The sequence below is a fragment of the Neovison vison genome, chromosome 3 (genome assembly GCF_020171115.1).
Source record: "Neovison vison isolate M4711 chromosome 3, ASM_NN_V1, whole genome shotgun sequence".
Taxonomy (NCBI): Eukaryota; Metazoa; Chordata; class Mammalia; order Carnivora; family Mustelidae; genus Neogale; species Neogale vison.
In genome coordinates this window covers 73,293,380-73,319,485 of record NC_058093.1, presented here as the reverse complement: position 1 = coordinate 73,319,485, position 26,106 = coordinate 73,293,380, and positions in this window count along the sequence as shown.

Below are 26,106 nucleotides of genomic sequence, written 5' to 3'. Positions count from 1 at the left end.
CTCTTTTTAATTATTCTTAACCTACAGTCCTGCCAGAATAGTCCTACTAAAGTGTCATTTATAATACCTTTTACCAAGTCTGACTTCTCCAGACCTCAGTGATCTCTACAAATTCAGAGTACCCCTAGCTCTTATAGTCAGGCCCATACAGCTTAACACTTAAATATTTCCACATGGCTTTATTCGAATTTATTTTGTCTTCCTTGAGGAAAAAGAATTTGTCTCATATTTCTTTTCAGCTGCTGTAGTCCCTAACATAAGACCTGTTCAAGACCAACTGTCAGGGTCAAGTACTGCCCAATTAGTACTACTTTAAATGTGCCATAGAATATTCTTTACTATGCCAGGAAGAAGTAGGTTACCATTCATTCCTGCATCATGCACTCATCAGGTATTTTCGAGCAAACTCTCTATGCCAGGCACTCTGCAATGGATGCAAAGAGATAGAAGCCTTGCCTCCAAGAAGCGGGTGGCAGAGTCAGAGAAGAACAGCGTGGTGAAGATAGAGTACACTGTGTGCAAATGCTTACAGGCACCCAGAGGAAACACAACTAAATCAGACTGGGAATAGTAAGGAATGAAACATCATTTTCCAAAGTATGTTTCCCAGAGCACCAGTCTGCAAGATCCTCCATGAAAAACAAAACGAAACGAAACAAAACAAAATGAAGGTTTCATGGTCAAATAAATGAGAAACCATCATTCCCATGATGTATACCATCATTTCCTCTCCCAAAGAGCTACCAATTCCATTAGCACACTAATGCCTTAGAGGAGTCCTGTGGTAAAGAAACCTGTGGTAAACCCTGTTGTGAAATAGAGATGTTCCAGTCATCAGGAGAAAAGTGGTGGCTGAAACCTTTGGGTAGGTGAGGTCACTGAGGAACTGATAGAGAGCAGAGGTCTGAGGCCCAGAACTAGGAAAATACCAACACTTAAATGTGGAGTGGAAAAAGAGTGGCCCAAAGGGAGACTAAAGTGAACTGGCCATGGGCATACAAACTCAAAACAGTGGGAAAACAGAAGCACAAGAAAAGGAGAGAATTTCAAGTAGAAATTCCAGAAACATCAGAGCCTCAGGTGAAGACATCAGAGTGTTCCCCAGATTTAGCTATCATGAGGTTATTAGGGACATTTGCAAGAGTGTTATCAAGGAAATGGGATTGCAGAGATTGAGGCTATAAGGAAGTAGAGACAATAAGTGTAGACTGGCCTTTTGAGAATTTGGCTGTGAAGGGTCAGGAGTAATACAGGAAAGGAGAAAGAGAGATGCACCACTGAAGGAGGATTATTTTACAATGAGAAAATCAGAACCTCTTTGTATGTGGAGTGAAAAAAGTCAATAGAGAGGAAAGATTAAGAAACAGGGCTGTTGTGGTGAGAGGTGCTTCATGAGGCTGGATAGCTAAGACAGAGCGGAGGTCTCACCTTTGACAAATCACAGGTGAGGTGGAATTAGGCCCAGGTAGAAAGAGGAAAAAAGAAGATGGGCTAAGAGAGAAAGACAAAGTTGTAGGTGGTGAGAGGGAAAGTTAATAACAACATTAATTAATATTCATGGAGCCAGTGGTTTACATAGGTTGTTTAATTCAATCTTTACAGAAACCATTTAGAGAAGGCACTAATATTATCCCAGTTTTACAGACAAATTGTCTATAAATTTGGTGGAGAGAGAAGGCATCTTGTCATTTAGGAGAGTCGGGATGCAAAATCAGGTCAGTCAGTTAAGCATCTTCCTTTGGCTCAGGTCATGATCCCAGTGTCCTGGGATCGAGCCCCACATCAGGCTCCCTGCCCAGTGGGGAGTCTACTTCTCCCTCTCCCTCGGCCTCTTCCCTCCCCCCCCACTCATGCTTGCTCTGTCTCTCTCAAATAAATAAGTGAAATCTTTAAAAAGAAAAGAAAAGAAAAAAGATCTCTGACCTAAAAAGTACTGTCTAGGAAGGAAGTTCTTCCTTAGTATTCTCGATTTTCAGAATGAAACAGGAGGCAAGGCTCTTTCTCAAGTGTAAGCCAGGGAGGTGTCTAAGGAACAGGGTACTCACTATCGGAATACCTGCAGAGAAGAATAGTGAAGAGCTCTCACTAAGGACACATTTGAGAGCATTGCTAAGGTGAGGAGCATGCTTTGGTAGAGACTTCAATTCCTATAACCTGTGACATTCCAGCACACTCCACCAGCCCCACCTGCTATATACCAGGGCCTAGATATCAGGGCAGAGAAGAGATTGGTGGCAACTTGTAGGCTCCTAGAGGAGAGACCACACACGTCCTCAGAAGTGACCACCAGTAGATACAATGTGGTTTGCTCTCCTATAGATACAAGCAAAGGGCTCCAAGGTACCCGAGGTAGGAGAGGGATTTACTCTGATTAAGAGAATTGGAGGAATCTAGGGATATGGGGGAAATTCCAACCGGCTCTTGCCATATAAAACTTAGCAACTTTCAAGCCTACTCAACTGAGAAATGAATTGCCAGAACACAAAAGGAAGATCAAATTTAGGGGGAAACCGTATGTCCACTTTTCAGACATGTTGATTTTGAGATGCCTACAGTTTTACTACATAGACTTGAGTTTGGACTTGAAAGTTATCACCTAAAGGTAATAGTTCAGGAGTCCACACACCAGTTTCTTGTACACAGAAAAAGTAGAAAGTAACAAAGAGCTATCTCAGTTTCCCCACAAATAAAGGCAGAAAAATAACACTGCCACCTGAAGTATGACTAGAATAACACAATGATCCCATTGAGCATGGGAGCACAGTTCTCCGGCAGTAAAACCAAGATGGAAAAGTAGAAAAGGCCTAGAATACTTTCAGGGCATGGAGTGAAACAGCCCTTAGGTGTAATTAAGAGCTTGCAGAAGGGTTCTAGGAAGGATTCTTAGTTATACAAAGGGATGTGGTACTGGAAGAATTACAAAAAAGCTTCTTTCCCAAGCTTGCCTGGAGCCAACCTTGCAGGAGATTATGGCAGAATTCTCCCAGGTTCAATCAATAGTAACGCCACCAAAATTGAGCAAGGTCCTGAGTCACCCGTGCTGTCTTTTCACTCTTTTTTCTAGCCCCTGCTGTCTTTGTTGTCCTCTACTCACTGACCTCGCCCCACTTACTCCTCTTTGCCCTAAAAGTCTATTTTTACTGTAGAGACACCCCCAAAAGACCCCAAAAGACACCCAAAAAAACACATTTGTAAAAAGAAAATTATTTTATTGTTTTACAGTAAGCTCCAAACCCTGTGTATGTTTGTGTCTGCTTAAATCCTGGCTTTCACCTTAAAATTCAAATGTGAGGCAACCAAAGAGTATTCCAGGAAGAGCCCCTGGTAGTAAGATGAGGCAAAAGCCATCTCAACCACATCTGGCAAGTGTATAAGGAATTGCTGGTTAGGCACACTTCCTTTATCTACACTGGCAGTTACTCATAACCACAAATCTTTATTATTGGGTACCACTCCCCATAACTTAAATTTACAGTTTCAACTCCATCTAAGAGAATACAGCCACCAGAACTCAGGTTCCAGTCCCAAACTCATTGCTAGCTACCAGTGCTACTACAGGCACGTCAACCTCTTGGACCCTTATTTCTTCATCTGAAAAATAGAAATAATGCTTGCCTTTCTTCACAAGGCCCTAAGAATCAAATCAGATAGCTATTAGATGGAAACATTCTTTTATGAGTATCATGATACAAAAATAAAGAGTTATTATAGTTATAATAACTTTATTGGTTGTAGCAATAATTGTTATTATTGATAACAATAGTAAATAAGAGTAGTTTATGTTCTCACAGTCTCATAGTATAATCCCCAAGGGCTGTACACCAAGATCTTAGCATTAAAGGGCCCATCCATCTTCTACATGGCTAAGTTCTATAGCAGGCAGGGAGAGAGAAAGGGAGAAAAGGTGGTAAAAATAAAAGGAGAGAGAGAGGAGAAGGAGGAGAGAAGGAAAGGAGACAACAGATGGAGAGACCGGCGAACAGGGAAGTGGGAGATGTAAAGAAAAGGCCTTCCCTGCCTGCCTTGGGCCTCCTGAAACCCCCTTTTTCAGCCACTGAAAGGTGGCTTTCAGAAGGGATTCTTCCCGAAGAGGTCATTGAAATCATTAACTGAACTGGATAAACTATGAATCCATAGTGTTTGGGGTAGTTCCTGGTCTTCACGCTTGGCCCTTGGAGAAGGAGATACTGAGAAATGTGGTTTTAATGGCAGAAAGTAAAAAATGTTTTAAATGACCAAGTATGTGATCTTGGCTCAGTGGTGAGCCACTATTTTTCATGAAACCCAACTTGGGGGAAAAAATGTTTTGGGCTACATTTTTTAAAACTCTAAATGAATACCTCTCCTCTATTAAGTCCCCTAGGGGAAAACATAATTTTCTAATATATATTACATATCTGTTAAGTAGAAAAATGTCAGTGAGAAAATTGGCACATCTTCTAATTGTCCATTTTGACCATTGTCTAATTGTTAGTATCTGGGCAAAGCTGAAAAGTAGCGAAACAGATGCTACTGACAGATTTTTATTTTGATTAGCAGCATAAGGGAACTGGTATGGTGAGGGTGCTTGGGGTTCAGCAAAGAAGAGGGGAAAGAAACAAATGTCTAAATAGTTATTAAAAGATTCCAATTTTCAGGGTGCCTGGGTGGCTCAGTTGGCTAAGCATCTGACTTTGGCAAAGGTCATGATCCTGGGGTCTTGGGATCTAGCCCTGCAGCCGTCTTCACATTCAGCTGGGAGTCTGCTTGTCCCTCCGCCCTTTCTCTTTCCCTTCCCACCACCCCCCCCCCCGCCACCTCTGCTCACACACACTACATGGGTGCTCGGTCTTTCTCTCTCAAATAAATAAAATCTTTAAAAAAAAATTCAAATTCTTCACATTTCCTTACTTTGGAAGAAACTCAGAGTTTAACTTCTGTGGGATTTTATAGATGTGTGTGTGTGTGTGTGTGTGTGTGTGTGTGTGTGTGTGTGTTGTGGTAGATGCAGAAAAACATCTTAAACATACCCAGGCTAACCAATAGAGGATCAGGACCCATTCCTTCCTTCTCTTTCTCTCAGTCTCTTTCTGTCTCTTTCTTTCTGTCTCTGTCTCTTTCTCTCTCACACGGACACACAGTCACACATCATTAATAGTTTCTGAGGTTTATGTTTTTTTTATTTTTATTTCTCATACACAAAAGCCTAAGAATATACTTTTCTTTATGTATCATGAGAAAATATGTAGGTGTAATATTCAGGAAGTTAAACTAATTACCTTTTACCTGCCAAGTGAAGTAAAAAGTCTACCTCTAGGATTAATATTTTATATTTCCTTATTGTCTTGAATTATGTAGGTATATAAAGGGTGTTTTCCTTTAAAACACACACATACACACACACACACACATGAAATATGAAAATCAATGGATTGCTGAGAATGAAGCAAAACTGCACATTTACAGAAAGCCAAGACAGGTGCTATAAAGTGAAAAGGAGGTTGAGCTGGTTTCAACTGAAAGAGCAGCAATCATTTCAGACAACAGTCTTCCTTTTCAGCTGAAAATATGAAAGTGCAATAGCACAGGTGAGAGTCCTCCTTGACTACTCCAAAAATCTGTTGGATATTTAATGTGCCCTTTACCTGGCTTAATGGAAGCCCACTGTATTTAATAATTAATTTAATTAATTTAATTATAATTAATTAATTAATTTTAAGTGAAGGCAAGAGCCTTTCAAACAGTAGGAATAGGAGGAGAAGGAGATTATATATATATATATATATATATATATATATATATATATATATATATAATGTTCTCTTCTGATTATAAAGTAATTCATGAGAAAAAATTTAATAAAAACTTTTAAAATTAATGTTCATTGTAGAAAAATTGGAATGTGCCAGAAAAGATAAGGAAGAAAATAAAAATAGTTTATCATTCCACCACCCAGAAAGATAAGCTGATAGTATTTTATTGTATTCCTTTCTAGTATTTTTTTTTCTTTAATGTTAAACTGCCTTTGTTTGGTACAAGAAAAATACTATCATTTGATGCTTTCAACACTGCTGGACAAGAAATAAATAAAAAAATGCAAAAATAAGAGAGAAACAATAATTGCACCCAGTTAAACTGTGGGTGGGAAGCTGTACCAGCCTCCAGAACCAAGTATTTGAAGAAAGAAGGCAGTTGTGAGCAATCAGCAGAGTGGAGTGGAAAGAACACACAGAAGATTTTTTCCTGCTGCTATCTTACTGTTACCCCACTCTGTGACCTTAGGAGAAGGTTTTTCTTTCTCTAGTCTTCATTTTCTTCGTCTTTAAAGCAGGGGACTGCAGCTCAGCAGTTCCACAAACATTAGTAGGTGTTTTTCCATGTGATGGAAAATAGAGATGACAGGCAGGAAGTATCTACTCTAATCTACCTGGTTTTGCAACTTAGAAATGAAAATCAGGTAAAATTTTGTGATATCCCCTAATATTTAAAATGCCCCCTGAAATTTAACAGAAGAGAATCTGAAAATTCTTGGTTTAGTGAAGTGGACAAAATGCCACCCAAGTTTCTCATTCTGAAATTCTGTAATTCAATGTCACCAAGAGTCAAATGCCTCTTTAAGATACCACCCTCAACTAATATTGACCATGTTCATGCTGACAGCAGTCAGCAAATTGCTGGAGGTACAGGAGGACCCCACTTTCAAAACAAATGGAAACCAGAGCTGAATATTCTGTCCATTCTGTTGCCATTATATATTCCCTAAATACCACAGGCCAACCTTTCAAAAATTGAGCAAAAAAAACTATCCCCACTCCAAATCATTCTCCTTCTGATCCTTCTTAACAAATTCCACCTCAATCTAGGAATTTAGTAACTTTGAAGTTTCTCTTCCATTTCCAATGAAAACCTATTGGAAAGTAGTAAGCAGGAGTCATTTATAGCTTAGTATATTTCTCCCAAGGATATTTATACTAAATTTTTATATGGTAATGTTTAAAAATTGGGGGGGGCACCTGGGTAGCTCAGTGGGTTAAGCCTCTGCCTCAGGCTCAGGTCATGATCTCAAGGTCCTGGGATCAAGCCTTGCATGGGACTCTCTGCTCAGCAGGGAGCCTACTTCTTCCTCTCCCTCTGCCTGCCTTTCTGCCTACTTGTGATCTCTCTCTCTCTCTCTCTCTCTCTCTCTCTTTCTCTCTCTCTCTGTGTCAAATAAATAAAATCTTTTTTTAAAAAAATATTACCACTTAAATATATATATATCGTCCTTGAAAGAGGATATATCAATGAGTAGGTAGAAAAGGTATATTTAAAGCAAGACAAAAGAACCTTCTGTAGTTCCCTAAATTAATACAAGATATGGAGAGCCTTTGTCCATGAGTCTTTCAAATTCAGGAACAATGTGGATTCTGTCCAATATGGGTCATTCCCCAACTTCACTAATAAGGGCACTTCTCCCTCTCTCCCCCAACTTGGAGCTACATAGAAATATAATATTAAAGAGCCATTTCAAGAGGTGGAGAAGAGATTGTTTGCTTTTTTTTTTTTTAAAGATTTTATTTATTTATTTGACAGGCAGAGATCACAAGTAGGCAGAGAGGCAGGCAGAGAGAGAGGAAGAAGCAGGCTCCCTGCTGAGCAGAGAGCCCGATGTGGGGCTCAATCCCAGGACCCTGGGATCATGACCTGAGCTGAAGGCAGCGGCTTTAACCCACTGAGCCACCCAGGCGCCCGAGATTGTTTGCTTTTTTTTTCAGTTTTTTTAGGAGGCTGAAAGAATTTAGGGAGTTGTCCCAATTTAAATGAATTACAAATTGGATTACTAATTGATATATTTGCAAATAAATGATTCTTTTTTTTTAAGATTTTATTTATTTATTTGAGAGAGAGAGACAGTGAGAGAGAGCACCAGCGAGGAGAAGGTCAGAGAGCGAAGCAGACTCCCCATGGAGCTGGGAGTCCCATGCGGGACTCGATCCCGGGACTCCAGGATCACGCCCTGAGCCGAAGGCAGTCGTCCAACCAACTGAGCCACCCAGGCGTTTGATCAGTACTATCCAACAAAACTTCAGTGATGATGGAAATGCTCTGTAACTACACTGCCCATGAGTTAGCCATTTAGCTCCTTGTGGTTACTGAGCACTTGAAATATGGCACTTGAAATTCAGAAACTGAGTTTTAATTTTTATCTAATTTTTATTAAATTCCAATAGCCACATGTGGCTAATGGATGCCATATTAGCACAGTTCTAGATGACTCTTTGTGGAAGCTGCTTGGGTGCCAAATACCCTATTCTGACCCTAACAAGACAACTTCATTCAAGTAGGATGAATATGTCTTTAGAATTTCAGGTCTATTGTAATTACACTTATTGGCAAGTCAGAGGCAGTTGCTATTGACAAGCCAGAAAATCTACAGAATTGCCATGGAAACCCTGTTGAAAGAACATAGGGCAAACCAGTATATTGCTGTTTAACTAGACTCCAGTAGGCCCCAGTCTATCCCTCAAAGTGACCCAAATAAAGCCAACTTAATGCTTTTTTTTTTTTTTCTTAAATTTGTGTCTGCTGGGAGTTTTTCATGTTTCTATGTCAACCCTTGTTACAGAATATCTTGAAAGGCTCACCTATGACCAAAGATCCTCTGAATTCACAATTTTTTTCTGACTAATAGAATAAGGAAACTATGACTATTATCTATTGTTCTTAAGCAAGACATTTGGGACACTTCAAAGAAAGAGATTGAATATTTATTATAAGGAAGGAGAATTATACAGTGTGTAAAGGCCCTTTGTTGAAAATTTGGCTTTGATAATTACATTTTTATCTGAAGGCCCTTTGTCAAAAATCCCTCTTTGAGAATTATACTTGCTGACTCCTCAGATAAAAAGAAAAGATAAGGGAAATGCTTGGCCATCAGTGTTTCAAATAAGAAGGTTTCAATGTGTTACCACTGGCCCTTGATTTCTACCTCAATTGACATGTCAAGGGGGTCCAACAATTGCCCAAAACTCTTTTGGAAGAGTTAAGTTTGCCAGAGCCTCAATTACCTGTTACTTGTATCCTAAAGTCCAGGGCACTCCCCTCGCTACAGAGGCCACGGTTTGCAAGAGCAGATAAACAAAGAGATCCCTGGCCAGCCTCCCCATGCCTGCTCTCATACCCATGAAGAATAGAATTCATTAGAAATTATAAAACCATCTTTATTGCTAGAGGTTAAAACAAAATTTTTTTCCCTTGGCCCTTGAACACTGGAGTGCCTGGAAAGGAAGCTTAAGTCTTGGCCACCCTGGATAAGGACCCTAAGAGGCTGTGGCTGAAGAAACGGAGATGAACCCCGGTCCTTGGCAAAGTCACTGGGTTTCCTGTGTTGTAAGGAAAGTTATTGGGAAACTGAGGACTTATGTGAAGTGAGAATACTTGTTGTAGACAATAATAGCTGCTGATATGAATAAAAACAGATAAAGGAATCACTTCCTAGTCAGGAGCCAGAGAGAGGAATGCACACTTGAGCACTGTCTCAGTTTAGTTTTGAAATGTAGGTGGTGGGGGTGAGGGGAAGCTCTCTAGTTGCCTCCAATAACTGGCTTGCTTTCTTTCCTTTCCCCACCCAAATTTAAATTAAAATTGAGTGTTGGGGCCTTGCTCTTCATACTACGTTAGACTTCCAGCCCTTGTTATATGATCCCCTTACTTTAAGAAAACAAAGACACAGCTTTGGTCAACTTTTTACTAGAACTCCCAGCCCAAAACTTACTTCATATGCCACAAAGTTCCTGTTTCCACAGCAGTAAGGAAGCCCTTATTTGTTCCCTATTTCCTTCTCCTTTCTACAATGAAATGACAGGAGCTGCGGAACTCTAAATTGTGCTGAGAGTATACAGCTCTCGGGATCTTGGGACAGCCCTTACACTTTACTATAATCATGCTTCCATTCAACAGATATTGACTAAGTGACCGCAAGGTCCAAGTTGAGTACTAGGTGTTGCTTCAGTAGACAGGAGGTTCAAACGTGGTTACAGCTAGCATTCACTCGAAAGGGTGATCTCCACCCAAGAGAGGGAGGCTGGGGGACTCGTAACGATATATTTTTCCAGCTCAGCATGTAGAGTTAATCCATATTTACTCAGCTACTCTCTCTTTCTAGTTGACTATAAGTTTTCTCTTCCTCTTATAACTTCCTCACATCCTTGCCTGTTGCCTCTAGTTAAGGTTGAACCCAAGATTCTGGAAAAGGAGTGAGAAAGCCTAGGGTGTGACCCCACAAGCCATATCTTGCCCAGTTTCTGTAGATGGGGATTAGGAAAAGAATGCCTGGTTCTTGAAGTTCCCTTCTGACCTGGGGCCAGGTTTGGGAGTGTAGGGATTCTGGCATGAAGAGAAAGAGAGTATAACTAAAAACAGTGCAGTCTTGTTGACATAAAATCTGGTCCCCTCTTACACACATACACTGTCTGACTTGGTCAAGCCATGCTCGCTTCAGATCGTGCCCTCCTCCTCCCAACCTTTCTTCTGGATTCTCTCCATCTCACTATCTCCACCCCAATCCAACTCACCTTCATTTGTTTGCCTAGACTCTGGCAACAAAGCCTGCTGACTGGCCTTTTTACACTTGTATTTGTCTCCCTTTAATCCTTTCTTCATTCTGCACTCAGCTTGACCTTTCAAAAAGGTGTTGCTTCCTGGTATGCAAGGGTAATGACCCAAATCATGAGTGGGGCCTCCAAGGCTGTGCGCGGGAGCCTTTCACCCACCTCCTTAGCCTTCTAACTGTTTGTGGACCACCCACACTGTGCTACCACCAGCCTGGTTTTCCCCCTGCCCTTAACCCTAACTCCAGCCTGTGCATCCCTACTTTTTCTTCAAGGTTCAGCTCAAATGTCACTTCTTCAAGGACAACTTCCCTAATATGTGAGGGCCCTGGTCAGAGGCTCCCCTAGCATCTTGCCCTTCTCCTTCACAATGTTTATTACAGTTGCAATTCTATACTTCGCTGTTTTTTAAAGACTGACTGCTGAGTCAGAACATAAACTTCGTGAAGTCAAACATGACGGGGGTCTCGTTCACTGCTCTACCCCCGCATCTATCACAGTGTCCAGCACGTGGAGGGGCTTGTTAAGTATCTGTTGAATGAATGGCCACACTCGTCCCGTACAGGTGCACACAGCCCCTTTCCTGACACACAGGCTCTAAGCAGAGGGGAACTACCCTGTTCTTACTGTGTCCTCTGTGTGGTTATTCTTTTTATTTTGATTTGGCTTGCTTATTTTTAATCCTCCATGCCTTTACATTTTATTTCCAAACGGCGAGAAAGAACCCCCAGATGGAAATGCAGCTGGCTCTTGCGGCCACACCAGCGTTCTCAGGACAAACCCTGTCGTGTCGCATGTCCTTTACATGCTGAAACCACCAAGAGTTTTGTGTGGCAAGTCTTGAATTCTGATTCCTAGTCAGCAAAGCAAAGTCCATCAAAGTCCCAACCACATGTCACATTCTCTCTGAAAGCCTACCTGTTCTTGTCAGAACTTCTCTCCTCTTGCCCAAGTGTTTTGTTTTTACCCCTGTTTAGCAGTTATATTGCTTGGTTTTGTTTTGTTTTGTTTTTTAAATCACAGTTGTTTTGATACCCATCCACCTAACCTCCTAAACTGTTTTGAGGGCAGGTACACTGAACTGATATGTTGTCTCAATCATCTTTGTATCTCAGCATCTAACACAATGTTAAGTATTGATTAAACTACCTTGATTTTTTTTTTCCCATTGTTGTAGTGTAAGACTGGGCCTAAGTCCTTTAGTCTGATCAGTTCCATTCATCAATTTCATCGTATGTTCTCCCTCACTTCCACAGAGAAGTACAGAGAGTGCAGGCATCGTGTCCTCTTTGCCTTTCTTATGAAAGGTTACTAAAAGAAGTGCAAGAGAAGAAAGAGACTTATAAAGATATAGAACAAAACAAGTAATGCCAACAAATACATAACACTGGGTATGGTGTTTGTTTAAAGCCCCATGGCTTTCCTCATAGTAGATGATAAGAAGTTTAAAATGCCAAGAGCATCCACTGAAACTAATATCTCAAACAAAGAAATAGCCCATGTGCTGATAAATTGAACTGCCTTATTGTCGATTCTTAGAATAAGGATAATACTGTGCATTGTATGCTTTGCAGTGGAAATCATCCTCCCTAATGTGTAAACACCTAAAAATGATACATTCACTGAAGCCAAACACATAGATCTGGGAATTTAGGTTCTAATCCCATTCGTCCCTGTGTGGCAGAGTGACTTGGGCAAGTCTATTACCATGTATAGTTAGATGCCTCATGTTACAGATTTCAAAATAGAAAGTCTACTAAAGGAACTTGCATTTATTTCAACCATCCCTCATGGAATCATGTGTGGACTTGCAGAAGGATCCTGTCAGGCCTTGACTATCAGGTGAGAAACTAAACTTTGCCATTATCAAAGATATAATATGGTATGATATCTGGAAAAATAAATCTTTTTTGGATAAAACCTCTTCTTGTCAATAGCCAATTTCTATTGGGGAGTGGCTCCCCCCTCCCCCCCCAGTTCAACTAGTGTTTATTAAAAGCCTGTTACTCAAAAGAAATGACATATTATGACAGAACTACCAATTGGGAAATGTGTGCTCCAGGGCCTGGGTGGTTCAGTTGGTTAAGTGTCTGCCTTCCTTTGGGGTCATGATCGGAGGGTCCTGGGATCAAGTCCTGCATTAGGCTCCCTACTCAGGGGGAAGTTTGCTTCCCCCTCTGTCCCTCCTCTCCTGCTTGTGCATGCATTTTCTCTCTCTCTTGCAAAAGTACATTTTTTTTTTTTAAAGGAAAATGTGTGCTCTAGATCTTGCTATGCCACAATAAGCTGTGTGATCTTGGATGCTGAAAGTGACAGTTGCTACCTATGAGCACCTATTCTGTGCTCCCTGTGCTAGGCACTATATAGGTTTCATTTCCTTTAATTCTCACAAAACTGAGATTCAGAGAAGTTAGGTAACTCGGCCCAGGTCACATAGCTAGTAGAGTAAGTGAGAAGTTTTTTCCACTGATTAATTCTCTAGACTTCAGTTTGTACCATCTGTAAAATTAGGGAATTTAATTATGTGGCATCAATGGATGATATTAAATAAATTTAACTTATTTGTTGACATTTATTATGGAAGATTTCAAACTTTCACGAGAGTCGACAGTCTTGTCCAATGACCTGTCCCCCTAGCCACAATAGTCAGCACCTCCTAGTCCTTCTCTCTTCATCTATTCTCCACCCACTTTCCTCCCTACCCCTGTGCCCACTGGATTCTTGTGAAATAGTCTACATATGTTATTTGATCTGTAAATATTTCAGTATTTATCACTAAAGAGAAAGACTTTTTAAAAACATAGCCTCAATACCATTAGCACATCTAAGATATTAACAGTAACTTCTTAATATCATAAATATCTAGTGTTCAAATTTTTCTGATTTCTTTTTTTTCTGATTGGTTTGTTTTAATCAGAAACCAAACAAAGTCCTCATATTGTGTGTGGCTGCTATGTGTTTTAGGTCTCTCTGAAGCTATGCTTTTCTCATGTCCCCCATTTTTGTTTCCCTTGTATTCATTGAAGAAACTGGGTATTCATCCTAGAGTTTCCCACATCTGGATTTGACTGTATTCCCCAATTAACATATTTCTCTGTTCCCTTTATCACCTATAAAATTCTAGTTAGGTCTGGAGGTTTGATCTGGTTCAGGCTTGATTTTTTTTTTTTTTTTCTTTACAAAAACACTTCACAAGGGTAAGGAGTATTTCCATCAGGAAATAGTGATATCTAATCTTTCTTTATAGGTTAACAATCCTCAATGATAATTGCCTAGCTCCATTATTTCCATTGGGGTTTGCATTTGGTAATATTCTAATTATATCTTTTCTTCTTCATTTATTAGCTAGACTATTTCTATAATACCTATTTCTATAGTTTTCCTGACCTCAACTGGTTAATTGCCATGAGACACAGTTCATAAAAGAAAGGCAGATTAAATGCTTAATTCTTTTCTTTTATTTACCAGTTTTCAGAATAATGACTTGGGGGTGCCTAGGTGGCTCAGTGGATTAAGCCACTGCCTTCGGCTCAGGTCATGATCTCAGGGTCCTGGGATCAAGTTCCACATCAGGCTCTCTGCTCAGCAGGGGCCTGCTTCCCTCTCTTTCTCTGCCTGCCTCTCTGTCTACTTGTGATCTCTCTCTGTAAAATAAATAAGTAAAATCTTTAAAAAAAAAAAAAAAGAATAATGACTTGGTTCGTTATCATCCTCTAAAGATGACTAAGGAAACTGTTTTTAAAATATCATTATGTTCTCAGGATTTAAACCTATCTAATGTGTTTGATCAGTTGCGGTTACTCTTACAGACACTCCATTTATAAGAACCTCTTCAAGTTGGTTCCAGGGTCCTTTTGGCACATAGTAGTCTTTGATAGCTTCTTCACATTTTGTATGACAAGATGTCCAGACTCATACATTTCTTGCCCTAGATCTCTAATCAGACATTTCTCTAAGAATCCCTAGGGACTACAATCTGGACAGTAATAGTATTTACTTCTATGGTTTGTTAACTGCTTCTAGGCCTTTCTGAGAATAGAAATAAGAAATTCTATTATGAGTTCATACTGATATTTTCTATTCAAATTTAGGATTACAGAGTTTTACTTCTTTGATTTTATAATTATATTCCATTCTTTTTGCTGAAAATCTTGTCCCCTACTTTTAGAATACTTTAACACTTTCAGAAATTTTACAGACAATTTAGCCATTAAAGATAATTTGAGGGGCACCTAGTTGGTTCAGTCAGTTAAGCATCTGACTCTTGATTTTAGCTCAGGTCGTGATCTCAGGATTGTAGGATTGAACCCCATGTTAGGCTTCATGCTCAGTGGGGAGTCTATTTAAGATTCTCTCTCCATCTTCCTCTGCCTCCCCCCTTATTTACTCTCTCTCAAAATAATTAATTAAATCTTTTTAAAAATAATGTGAAAATGTTTTGCAAGTTTTTTTTTGTTGTTGTTGTGATGGTGGTGGTGGTTTGTTGTTGTTGTTTTGCGGGGTTTTTTTGGTACTGAGGGTATATCCCACCAGGGGTCAAATTATACAATGTGTTTAATATCACTATGTTTTAATATCACTGACACTCAGAATATTAAACAATGAGTCAGAACCAATTAGCCCCCCACTATGCCATGATATAAATCTTTAGTTGTTGGACTGCAGAGAGGTAGAAGAAGGGTAATATCTCAGGGCCACAGAAGTTCACCAACCCGTATAGAATTGATCCAGTGCTTTAAAAACTGGAAATGCCATACTCTGCATCCTGGTTTGTTATAAGCTTTGCTGTGTTGTATCTGAGTTCCCTTCTAGCTCCAACAGAAACATATATATCACTCAATTGAGATGTCCTTTTTCTGCTTCCTTACCATATTAAGCTTTATTTATACATATACCTGAAAATGTTACAATTATACAGATGATCCTTTTATGTGATTTTGGAAGTTCTGACCAATAAAATAAGCAACAAAACAGAAATACAAGCTGTAACTATTAGGAAATATAATTATACTATTTGGAACCGCTATGACTAGATACCTTAAAACAAATAGCAAATCTTAGATAGAATAAGCAATCAAGTAGTAATTATAATTGGTGTTAAATATAATTAGTCATACAATTTTCAGCTGTTTTAATTCTACTAAAATCACTTAAGAATTACCGTCGTAGATGTCAGTGAGACTGCCTTCCCCAAAAGCTCTTTCCTAAGATATCCCCCTGCCCCACAACCATCCACATGGCTATAAGCAGAACTTCTCTTGCTTATGTGACCCCACTCCCCTGGTCAGACTTGTTGGGTCTGTGGGTAGGAATCTGGCTTCAGCCAGTATAATCAGAAGTTTCCTATGGATTTTTCAAGCTGGGGTCAAGAAAAAGAGTCATTTATATGGTTGTTAAAAGAGAGTCATTTATATGGTTGTTAAAAGACACTGACCCAAAGAGCTGTTGTCCAAGTTTTCTGCTTTGTGGGGAAATCCTGCAGTGAGAGCAGATGAAGCTGACATGCAGAGAAGAGCCAAGCCAACTGTGAAAAGGAATTCTGATGGCAGTGGATTTTCTGCAGTTGTTCCTGAGGCCAACTGCAGCCCTGCCCATCTCTTAGGTTGGTTTTATAATACTTCCTTGGCATTTATAAGCCAATTATTTCTCATTTTTGCCAAGGCTAATTCAAATTAGATTTCTGTCACTTTCTATCAAAAGAACTCTCACTTCTTTGACAAAAGGAAATACATTGAATAAATCTTTCATAAATAATAGATTTATATTTGAGTACTGTCAGCTTTATTATACCACATACAAATCCTCTCAGTTCTATCACATATTATCAATTAAAAAAATTCAGAATGTTAATAGATTATGTGATTTTTTTTTTTTAACTTAGATTTTCTTAGATGGGATTGATGGAAAGGCAGGACATAAGTCTGGAAAAGGGACTGAGATTAGAGCATACAAAGACTTAAATGTCATGCTAAAGAGTTTGGACTTTATCTTATAGGTAGTGGGGATCTAACTGGAAAGTTTTCAAGCAAGTAAGTGACATGTTTGGATCTTTAGGATATCCTGGTGGCAGTATGGAACTTCATTTAAAATGGGAAAATAAGGGCATCTGGGTGGCTCAGTTGTTAAGCGTCTGCCTTCAGCTAGGTCATGATCTCAGGGTCCTGGGATCGAACCCCACATTGGGTTCCCTGCTCAATGGGAAGCTGGCTTCTCCCTCTCCCACTCCCCTTGCTTGTGCTCCCTCTCTCACTGTGTCTCCCTCTGTGAAATAAATAAATAAAATCTTTAAAATAAAATTAAAAAAAATTAAGATGGGAAAACAGGAGGGCCTGGATGGCTCAGTCAGTTAAGCGTCTGCCTTAAGCTAAGGTCATGATCCCAGGGTCCTAGGATCGAGTCCTGCATTGGGCTCTCTGCTCATTGGAGGGTCTGCTTCTGCCTGCTTCTCCCTCTGCCTGCCACTCCCCATGCCTGTGCTCATATTCTCTTTCTCTGTGTCAAATAAATAAACAAAATCTTTTTTAAAAATGGGAAAATCCTTTCAAAGGTCCTTATTCTGGAAACCCTAATCATGTAAAGTCTATTCCAGGCATATGAGGCCAAGTTGATAAGGGACTCACCTGGTTGGAAAAGGGAAGAGTTCAAGAGAAATTTCAGAGGTAGACTTGGCGGTACTTAACGATCACTTGGATACAGGGAATGAAAGTGAGGAAGTATGGAAGAACTGTGAATAAATGGAGATACCATCAATACAGGAGAAGGTGGAGAACAGATTTGAGAAGACACTAATCTAGCTGAGCATCACCACTGATCTTTATGATCCATTTTAGCAAGTAAGATTGTTCTGTCCCCATGTAGCACTCACAGAATATCTCATTTCAAAAACAGCTGTAATATGATTATATCTTGACAGGCTGTTTGTACTTTATTGGAATTCCTCCAGGTAGGAGGCCATGGAAATCATTAAGTTCTGGAAATTTAGGATTCTTACTTGGTCTCTGAAAAGGAAGGCATTAACTATAGTTTTGTCATGCTGGTGTGTGTCTGTATAATATAATACATTTTATGTAATAGATCTAAAATAGTATATTCTATTGACTTATTGGTTTTATTTAGTAAATATAATTAAAAGAATAAATACAGCCAACCTAAAATTTTGTATATCACACATCATAAAGAATACCATCAACTCATTGCCTACTCTGTGCTCATGGTTACAGGTAGAGAAATGAAAACTTTATAGTGAAATAAAATTGGAAAGGATATAATAGAGTGATATGAGGCTCAAATTTTCAGTGTAAATATTTCTATGTTCAAAGCAATTAACCAGAAGGCACATTTTTGCTATAACTTCTTTGGAGAACTAAATGGCTCTTGTCTCCTGATTTCTAAAGCAAAAATATCAAATGCCAACAAGGTAATTCATTCTATATTAAAAACAGAATTAGACACTGTCCCATCTTGCTCACTGCTATTCCAATATTTTCTGTAAAGTGTGAAAATTCCAATTTGTGAATGGCAATTTTGTCAAAAGTGAAAGTTCAGCACCTCATAGACTTAAGTAACTGACATCTTTAGAATTCTGACAACTCTGATGAACTACCAGGAACTTTGGCTGAACTCCACTTGGTTTGTTTTGATTTCCTTATATCAACACCGATCAACAGAAGTTAAAGCAAACTGTATATGTAATTTTAAATTTTCTAGTAGACACATTAAAAAAAATTAGAAGAACCCTGTGAAATTAATTTTATATTTTATTTAACCAATTTTTTCCAAAATGTCATTTTAACATACAATCAATATTTTTTAACTACTAATGAAATGTGTTACATTATTTTTGCATACTAGGTCTTCAAAATCTGGTGTAGTGTTTTGCACTTACAGGATATCTCAATTCAGACTAGCCAAATTTCAAGTGATCAGTAGCCTCATGTAGCTAGTGGCTATCATATTGGACAATACAGCCTTTAGATAAGAGAAAAGTTACAACTGGACACAATGTCTTTCAAAGAATTAATCTGCCTTACCTTTAGTTGACATAATGACTACAACATGTTTAGCACAGTCTTAGACACTCACAGCTGGAAGGCCATTCCAAGCCTGAGAGGAAAATGTTATATAACAGAGATTACAAATATACATTCAAATATTTAACCTTTTTTATTCTTTTTTTTTTTAGAAAGACTTATTATTTATTTGACACAGAGAGAGATGATCACAAGTAGGCAGAGAGGCAGGCAGAGAGAAAAGGGGAAGCAGGCTTCCCTGCTGAGCAGGACTCGATTCCAGGACCCTGAGATCATGACCTGAGCCAAAGGCAGAGGCTTAACCCTCTGAGCCACCCAGGGGTCCCTAACCCTTTTTATTCTGGTCTTTACCCCTGCCATTCTGTTTTCCCTGTTTTGAAGAACAGAAATGATGGTACTTTCCTGTGTCAATAAGTTATGAATTAAATAACGGGAAAGAGTGGAGTTGCCATGAAGTGGGACTTATTCCCAATTACGGAAGTAATATGCTATTCAGAGAGGGCACTAACCTGAGAGGCAGACCTGAGTTCATCCTGGCTATGCCACTAGCGTATGGCCTGAGACAGCTCAAGTCAACTCTGGATATTTTCTCATCTTTAAAGAAAGACGGCGGAGTGCCTGAGTGGCTCAGTCTATTAAGCATCTGCCTTAAGCTCAGGTCATGATCTCAGGGTCCTGGGATCGAGCCCCCGCATCAGGGTCTCTGCTCAGCGGGAGCCTGCTTCCTCCTCTCTCTCTCTGCCTGCCTCTCTGACTACTTGTGATCTCTGTCTATCAAATAAATAAATAAAATCTTTATAAAAATTTAAAAATAAAAATAAAAAAATATAAGAAGGTTGGACTAGATTAGCAGCCTTCAAACCATGCTCTGAGGAGCCTAAGGGTTTATAAGGGAAGATTGAAGAGGACTTAGGTGAGATCTTTGCCATACACACTCTCACACACTCTACCACATTCAGCTACTGCCGGATCAATTTGTTTTAATTATTAATCTCCCGTATAAGCTCCAAAGCTAATTAAAATTTTAAATATTATAACCAGGGAATTTGATCATCTCTACTTCTCTTTTCAACAGTATAGGAAATCATATTCACATCCCCTGGTCCATTCCTAAAGGTCCTATCACATGCCTTTTTCTCAAACATCCTTGTCACCAGTCTTACCCCTCCCAAGTTGCTACTCAGATTACAAAATCAAATTGTTAGACACTGCTAATTCCAGGCAAATTGAACAATGAAATATATTATTAGTTCAAGTTCTTCCCATTGTGAGGATTATCTTTTTCCTTTGTCCTTCTGGGCTCTGTGGTCATGTGAATACTCCCGTGAAGCCATATGTGTAAGGGACAGCAGTCTGACATGAGTAAGCAACAAGAGAATAAAGGCAGCTTGCTCATAAAATTTACTTGCCTTCAAAAACCTGTCCACGCCTGGTTCTATATTTACCTTTTCAACTTGGGCTGGGAGTCTCAGATAACATCTGGATCATGTGGAGCAATTGAGATTGCAATCACTTGCAATCACCAGGGTTAGTTGTTACAGTGGGACCCAGTAGCAAGACTCTAGAAATCCAAAAAAGTTCACAAAAATAGTGCCTCTTCATATTGGTAAAGGGTTCAGATACAATGCTTTATCCCTCACTTTAGAATCACAGCCACACATATTCTGTAAAGGCGTTTGTGAAGAATGGCTTCTGGACCTTATTGAGGTGAGTGGTTGGGTCAGAAATGATAAATTCACCCCATCATTCCTATCTCTTGAAATTTTTAAATGTGTTCTTTTACATTTTATTGAAGAGATTTGCATCTTAACTTCATTTTACATGAGTCATTGTTATGTCCAGATTTCAGTCAAACTTTCGCAGAACAAACAGAATTATCCCCAACTTCTCAAGCTAGAACAGTTAATCCAGAATCTCTTATAAACCCTGTTTGTAAATCAGCTCAGGATTCAGTTGGGTCCTCCTCTCCTTCATCCAGCATTCTTAAAATATATTCTAACCACTCCACAGATTAATTAGCAAAACTCTTCAATTCCTTTGGTGCTGGAGCTATCTCTTCCTGAATTTCACTTTGTAATTGGTCTCTTGAAACATACCAGAATTTAATTCTAAAGATCTGGAGATATTCGGAGTAAGAGTGGGCATTAGAGGGTGCCTGGGTGGCTCAGTGGGTTAAAGCCTCTGCCTTTGGCTCAGGTCATGATCCCAGGGTCCTGGGATCAAGCCCTTTGTCGGGCTCTCTGCTCAGTGAGAGTTTAGGGGTGAGAGTTATCTAAGTTCTCCAAATTCTCTTCTACATGGCATTTTAATTTTAAGTCTGTAACTCTTTTTGGATCAGCACCTTAGCATATATTCATGTAAGACTCCCAGATAAGGAGGTGAATTCAACTGATTTGTAAGCAATCGGAAAAAAACAAATATTGAGTTATAGCTATCTCAGTCCTAGGGTGATAAGAATTTCTTTTAATAAATTCTAGCTTGGGTTTCATTTCATGTTTTAAAATGAGAATCTAGAGATTTCGTTTATTAATCTCTTCATTGGAAACAGCTAACCTTAGCACACAGCTCTTGAATTCCTCATATCCTTCATGCTGTTCTATGGTAACAACAGTTAGGTCCTCCATGCTCTTGTCTTCAATGCCCACCTTAGTCCTAATGTTCATAGTCACTAATTTCTTTAACTATAACAAGCCGTGGTCTTCCAGCATCCCATCTCTGAATATTAATTGGGTTTTTATTATCTTCAAACATAATGAGTCTAGATAACTAGTCTCATTTTGTTAAGAGTCTGTTGTTTATAACCAATTCCCCATCACCAGTTTCTGTACAAGTCAGGATTCATAGTTGCAAGCATTAGTAATCAACTCTAGGTAGCTTAAACAGAGTGGAGTTTATTGGAAGGAAAACAAAGGCTCACAAAATCTATGGGAAATTTAAAAACAAGTCTCCGAAAATGGATAGGAGCCAAAAGAAGCTGGCAACAGAAAACTCAGCCAAGAACCTCTGTAGAAACAGTCTGGTCAGAATGCTGCCAGAACTTGGCCAAGAGCCATTATGGGAAGAGGCTAAGCAGAATGTTTTCAGTGACACTGCCACCACCAGACATTCTCTTCTCCTGGATTATTGAGGTCTCTACCATCTCTGTAAATAACTTGCTAGTCCATGCACCTTTGTATCACTCCTTCTGGATTGAGTGTCAGAATCCCACTGGACAAACCTCAGCTCTTTGCTGATGCCCTTACTGTCTAGAAGAGCGACAATCTGCCCTTTTTCAGTTTCCATGCTGGGAAAAGTGTTGGGATATAAAGTAGCCAACACACATGGGCACACCCACACACAGCCAGGCCACCATACCCTTGGGCTTATTTCTGGACTTGTTCTTCTGTTTATTTTGTTATCACTATGACAGTTTTAATTGAAGCCATTTTAAAATATTTTTTTTAATTTTATTTATTTATTTGACAGAGAGAGACGGAGAGAGACAGAACATAAGAAGAGGGAATGGGAAAGGGAGAAGCAGGCTTTCTGCCGAGCAGGGAGCCCAATGTGGGGCTTGATCCTAGGACCCTGGGATCATGACCTGAGCCGAACGCAAACGCTTAACGACTGAGCCACCCAGGTGCCCCCATTTTAAAATATTTTTTAACATCTGATGGCTCAACCCTTTCCCCTCAAAAGGTTAAAAACTTTCCTTGGTTCTTCTCAGCTTAATATTTATCAATGAATTTCACAACTCTTTTATCATGTTTCCAAGAATATCCCATTGGAATTTAATTGGAATTGTATTATATTTATAAATACATTTGAGAAATAATTTAAAATTTTTACAATCTTTAATCTTCTTATCCAAGAACAAGGTATATCTCTATTTTCTTAAGCTGCCTTTTATACTCTTGATATAGCTCTCTTGGCTTAGATTTGGCACACTTCTTAAGTTTATGTCTTTTTTTTGTTAAGGTAGCTAGAGTTTGTTCCATTTTATTTTCTTTTAAGAGTTTCAAGGCCCTTCTTTTGGCCCAAGCAAAATCTTTTTTTTTTTTTAATTTTATTTATTTATTTGAGAGAGAGACAGTGAGAGAGAGCATGAGCAAGGAGAAGGTCAGAGAGAGAAGCAGACTCCCCATGGAGCTGGGAGCCGGATGCGGGACTCGATCCCAGGAATCCAGGGTCATGACCTGAGCCGAAGGCAGTTGTCCAGCCAACTGAGCCACCCAGGTGTCCCGGCCCAAGTAAAATCTTAACATCTCATAATTTTACTATGCAAATCACTCTATGATTCTAATTTCCCTACTGAGCTGAATGAGTCATTAAGCTAAATTCTTCCCAGGTTTATGCAGTTTCTATTACTGAATTAAATCATATACTTTGTAGTATGAATTTGAGTTTGAAAGTTAAAAGTAAGGAATGTTTCTCAGGGGAGTAAATTCAGGGAAAAAAGTTCACCAGAATTGGATAAATTGGAAGATGGCGGCCACTGCACTGGTACTACAGTACCCCCTAGTGGACACAAAGAAATATGGTCTTGTTTACATCAAGAAAGAATCTAGAGGGGCTTTAGTGATCAACTAGATCAATACTAGCTTCCTGTTAAGCAAACTGAGGAACAAAAAAGGGGAAATGAGGGGCCAAGTTTACACAGCTGAACCAACGCTAAATCACCCACCACTGGTCCCTCACTTGCTTGCTTGCTTCCTTCATTTTAAACATGTGCTATGCACCTATTATATAGCAGGGCACCGAGAATACAAATATTAAAAATATTGAGTCTTTGCCTTCAAATTTAGTTTTCTTTCAAGCCTGCTAATTTTATCCACTTACAGGGACTGAATTTGTTAGAGAATGAATACAACTCAGCAGGGGAAGGTTCTTAGTAACCACACAAATTGACTCACAATGTGATTAATTGATTATTGATATTTGATTGGGAAATACATTTGCAAGTGTGGATACTGCCCTTGACCAAGTTCAGACCATTTCATGAAGAGAGAAGACTTTATAGATTTATAACCGTGAATTCTCTTTTTTTATTCTGATTTTTATTTTATTTTTAAGATTTTATTTATTTATTTGAGAGAGAGAGTGAGAGAGCATGAGAGGGGAGAAGGTCAGAGGGAAAAAGCAGACTCCCTGTGGAGCTGGGAGCCCTATGGGGGACTCGATCCTGGGAAATCCTGGGACTCCGGAATCATGACCTGAGCCAAAGGCAGTCGCTTAACCAACTGAGCCACCCAAGCATCCCCTGCGAACTCTTTTGTGAAAAATGACAATAGGATATTGAAGGTATTCCTGTGTGCCCACCACCCAATCCCAAACATCATCATTTGTGTGTACTCTGTTGAGCAAATCTTTATTGAGGACCTACATACTAAGCTCTGTGTTTAGTACGGTAAAGAGAACAGACATGGTACGATGGTCTCTGCTCTCATAAAGCCTACAATGTCATACATGTATATGTATGTGTGTAATTCTCTACCTCCCAGGAAAGCTGTTTTTCTCACTTCAGTTTGGCAAGTCATATTTTTAGGTTACAGAAAAAAGGGGGTATGTAAACGTTTTCTAAAATTATTCTGCCCCACCATCTTAGGTACCCTAAGGATTTGGGGCAAACAGGACTAGACTTGAAACTCACCGTTTACAAGCAATCAGACAAACTGATTCTCTTTTCTGAGCCCCAGTTGCTTCTACAAAATGAAAGTAATATGTGTCCCTTGTGAGAGATGATAATTTATCATTATCCTTATTAATACCTAAACAGAGACATTACTTCTTAAGTCAAAAGTATGAATTATATATTTCCTTTCCTAAAGTGCAGGAAAATTATTGAAAGAGAAGCATTAATATTGTTCACTTAGTTTCACCAAGAATGTCATTTTTCAGAATTAATACAGAAATATTCTCATCGCCACTGACATTTTAATTTAAAAAAAAAATAATAAAGCAAAATCCTCAAACAGCAGATGCTACTACAACAGTATTTCTTTAAGGCCATTTTCTTCCATGGGGGAAACAAAGCCCTAATATTTCAGTTATGATGAATAAATCTGGTATAATTATTTATAATTTTTAAATTGTATCTAACCTTAGCAGTCCACTTATGGAATGGTTTGACAAAGGCAGGAATAATATTTCATCAGTTTTCCCTCTTCTCTCCACCAAATTGTACTTGCGTAGGGTGAGAGCACCCTAAATGTGGCTAAAAAGACCCTACCTGGCGCCTGGGTGGCTCAGTGGATTAAGCCGCTGCCTTCGGCTCAGGTCATGATCTCAGTGTCCTGGGATCGAGCCCCACATCGGGCCCTCTGCTCAGCAGAGAGCCTGCTTCCCCCTCTGTCTCTGCCTGCCTCTCTGCCTACTTGTGATCTCTGTCAAATAAAATAAATAAATAAATATTTTAAAAAAAAAAAAAAAGGCCCTACCTTATTATGGGCTAGTTGATGTACAAGCTGTGAGAGATAATCTAGCCTGCGTTGTAGGTAAATTTACTTGGAAGTAGCAATTATCAAATCCTACTCCCATAACACTTCATCAGGGAAAAAATAGTTAAATTCCCCAATCTCTACTCAAACCAAAGCAGGCCAACTGCCTTTCCCTGTTGTAATATTTCCTAAAGTTTGCTCCACACAAAACCAGTCCTATGAAAAGCCCAGGGTTTCAAGGTCAAGTAAGTTTGGGAAATTTTGCCCAGCATTCTCCTCTCTTGAAAGTTCAATGTACATTGGTAAATTATAACCTATCAGAATTCCTGCTTGTCATAAAGAAAAGTGTTTAAAAGTGTTTACCTAGCATTCCCCCCAATTTATTTGACCAATATTTCACCTATAAACAGAACTAGTAGTTTCTGTGGAACACACTGACTTCAGGAAACTGACCTACTGCATTCAAAGACCCTCTTTACCTTGTTAATTCACACACACACACACACACACACACACACACAGTCACACACACATCCTGGCATTTCTTCTCCAAATCCTGCAGGACTGAGAATGTGAGCACTTTCAGTAATATTTTAACTATGGACACTAGTCTGGAAGTACTAGAAAGTTAATACAATTGAATTTTACTTATGTAAGAAGTCAGTTTGAATCCAGGAAACGGCTTCCCCACAATGCCTGGAATGTTATCATAAAAAACAATAAACTGATATCCAAGTCTTGCCTTGTATGTGGGAGGGACAGAGAGAGAGAGAGAGAAAAAAAACCATAAAATTATCACCCCCAAATCTCACTGATGTTTCTTACAGTTTTCTGCAAATTAGTATACAGAGTCCATTTTCCTGTACTCCATCTTGGGACTTCCAGTTTACCTCTGTGTGTTTCTAACTCTCCTCTCTAGATGGCAGCACAGATGAAAAAATGCCAGGAAAGCTCAGAGCCAACTGACTTCAACAGCAGCGAACGGCTATCCACTGCCTACCCTCGACTCACCCTTCTTTTTATTTTTTCAAGCAGAACCTAAAGTATAATGATTACACTTAATTTTTTCGACTAGATTGAATCAGTCATGTG